Genomic DNA, 3262 nt, shown 5'->3' on the forward strand with positions numbered 1-3262 from the left:
AGTTATTCCAAGAGCACTAAGAAAACATTGGAGGATGTTGAGCAGGTCACTCAACCTGCCCTGGCTCAGCCAGGGGGACTGACTAGGGAATTTGCCTTCATTCATTCTACTAGCCACTTGTCAATTATTTATCAAGTGTCACCAGCCCAGTGCTGGCTAGTAGGGACACAGCCTGAACAGACACAGCATCTTCCATTGCACGAAGGAGTCAGGACTTGGTTATAAATAATCCCACAAATAGAGGTACTTACCAGGACTGTCCCTGGCGAGAAGCTAAAGGGAAGGCTGACTTATCTGGGAGAGTTGAAAACCTTCTTAAATTAACATCATGTTGACATTGAAAAAGAAGACGTGAACTAGATAAGAGCAGGAAGAGGTATGAACCAGATAAAGCAAGAGGAAGTGTGTTTCTGGCGGAAGGAACAGCATATGCAAAGAGCCTGTGGCAGGAGGAATTATAATGGTGGGCAAACAGCCTGAAAGCGACAGTATACTCTCACTTCAAATGTGTGTGTTGAGATTTTCCTGGTGACTCTAAGATGCCACGGGTGGGTACATGTGCCCACACCTGACTTCTGTGCTCACTCTGACGGAGTCTAGATTTTCCTCCATGACGAGTAGCTCCAAGAAAAAAATCAGCTGTATTTGGCATGGTTAAACCTTAGAGAGGCTTGGAGGACTAGAAGATTGAAGGATAAGGTAACAATCTCTCAAACCTGGACAGTTTTCTAGTAAATAGCATTATTAATTCAGGACCACACACATAAGCTAGGATGGTCCCAGGCTGGCTGATCGCTCCTGGACTCTGAAGGAAGGAGCCTTCAAGACCTGTGTTAGGTGCATTGGGAAGGAAAGAAGGGCTGGCTAAGGAAAAGATAAGAATGGAGACCTTGCCCATGCTCCCCCACCAAATCATCAGGCCCACATTGCCACGTCTCATCCTCATAAAGGAGCCTCAATCATTTTCCTGGACCGTAGCCTCTTTTGTCAATGCCATCACCGTAGCAATCACGTGCCCAGGATCGCACCTGCTGAGCTAGCATTGGAATCTAAGGAACCCTCACCACCAACAACAGCGTTAATGATCTAAGCTTTCAAGTCTCATTGGGAGCACCAACGGGGTGTACCCATTGCTTCCTCAGGAAAACTCAGTAATAGTTTAATGAATAACGGTGCCTGGCATCTTTCTGTTCAGTCATTTCTGGAGAGCCAGGCATAAATTTAACAACTACAAAAGAATGGGATGAATTCTACTCTTACTTCTCTCCTGGTTGAGTGACATGAGGTAAACTGAGTCTCTACACCTCAGCATCCCCTTACATAAAACGTGAATAACAACCAGCCTACCTCCTTTGAATGGCAAGAGATTTGACTAAACACATGCATACCCACAGCTTTGCAGTGCCCAATAATTTCTAGATACAGGGAGGACTACAGTGATACTAATTCCCCAGCAATTTTTAACAGCAGCACTTATTTTGTTTCTTTTCCAGTGTTTTTTCTTTCTTTCTTTCTTTTTGTTTGTTTGTTTAAACGTTGTGTGTGTTGTGTGTCTGTCTGTCCTGGGGCTTAAACTCAGGGCCTGGGGCCATGTCCCTGAGATATTGTGTTGGAGGCTGGATCTCTACCATTTGAGCCACAGATCCATTTGCAGCTTTTTTCAATCCTTAATTGGAGATGGGAGTCTCATGGACTTTCCTGCCCCGGCTGGCCTTCAACCTGTGATCCTCAGATCTCAGCCTCCTGAGTAGCTAGGATTACAGGTATGAGCTACCGCCATGGCACCTGGCTTGTTTGTTTAAACTGTTTAGTTGCAGGGTAGTAGGTGAGATCATGCACTACAAAGCCAAACTTCCAGGTTCATACCTAATTTCTCACTTTGTGACCTTGGCAAGTAAATGACCCATTTTCCTTGAGCCTCGGTCTATATCAGCAATATTTGTCATCGTTGGTAACATAGGGGCTGTCTGAGGATTAAGTGAACAAGGCATAGGAAGGGTGTCACTATCATAATCTTATATCATATTCTCCCCTAAGCATACCTCTTTTATCCCTCCTTGTTATTGTTTTCCTGTTTGTGTCTTGGATCTCAGTGCTGTGGCTAGAATAGGACCTTGAAAGCCAGAGAGGGGCAGATTATAACCCTCCTGTTATAATGGACTAAACAAATGCTATAACCCTAGACAAATTACTTAACCTCTGGGGCCTCGATTTCCTTCCCTGAGATTATTATGAGGATTAGAAGGGGCATAAGCTCCTTAGGAACCGATTCTACCTTTCTCACCTGTGAGTCCCTACTCAGAAGAGCAGCTCACTGAAGCATGCAGGCAAGGCCAGAAAGAGAGGGGAAAGTGAATGAATGAGCACTAGCACCACGTTGGGCACGGCACGTAGTAGGCGCTCTAAAGAGAATTAAATCACCCAGTCCTTGTGTGAGTGGGAGCTGGAGCGAGACTTCGTCCACTGCAAGCAAAGGGATACCCCAGCCCTTGCAATGCTGAGGTTGTATAGTATGTAAGCATTTATTGGTACTGTCATGCACTGTGCTAAGCACAGATCATGGGGGGAGGGGGGGAATCTTGAGAAATCAGAGAAGCAGGTCCAAATCAACACATAGGGCCCAGTTACCAGCCCCAGTCCCAGTACTGGCACAAAACAAACCAACCAACTGTTTTGTTACGCTGGGGATATGGCCTAGTGGCAAGAGAGCTTGCCTCGCATACATGAGGCCCTGGGTTCCATTCCCCAGCACCACATATACAGAAAACGGCCAGAAGTGGCGCTGTGGCTCAAGTGGCAGAGTGCTAGCCTTGAGCAAAAGAGAAGCCAGGGACAGTGCTCAGGCCCTGAGTCCAAGGCCCAGGACAGGCCAAAAACAAAAAAAAAACAAGAATCTGGAAAATGGCACTCAGTTGTCAATGATCAAAATGAGTTGTCTAGTTGGCTTCCTGGTTCTCCTTTTCCCATTCTCCCTCCATTCCTTCCTGTGGCCCTCCTTCCCTTCCTCCTCTCCTTTCATTCCTTCTTCCTAGAAATGGCCTCCAGGTATTGATATGAAGATATATGGCACTGATGTTTGCATTCCTTTTTTAAGAAATCCCTTTCAGTCCCCAGTAGATCTGTGAACAGAATACCAGAAGTCTGGAGAAACCCTACTTTAGGTTCTTCCTTTCCTTCATCTGTTTAGATGCTCTGCCCAACAGATGTTCCAGGGGTGCCCAGGGCTCAGCGGGCCTCCATGCTTGCTGGATGGACACTGGTC

The sequence above is a fragment of the Perognathus longimembris genome, chromosome 1 (assembly GCF_023159225.1).
Source record: "Perognathus longimembris pacificus isolate PPM17 chromosome 1, ASM2315922v1, whole genome shotgun sequence".
Lineage (NCBI taxonomy): Eukaryota > Metazoa > Chordata > Mammalia > Rodentia > Heteromyidae > Perognathus > Perognathus longimembris.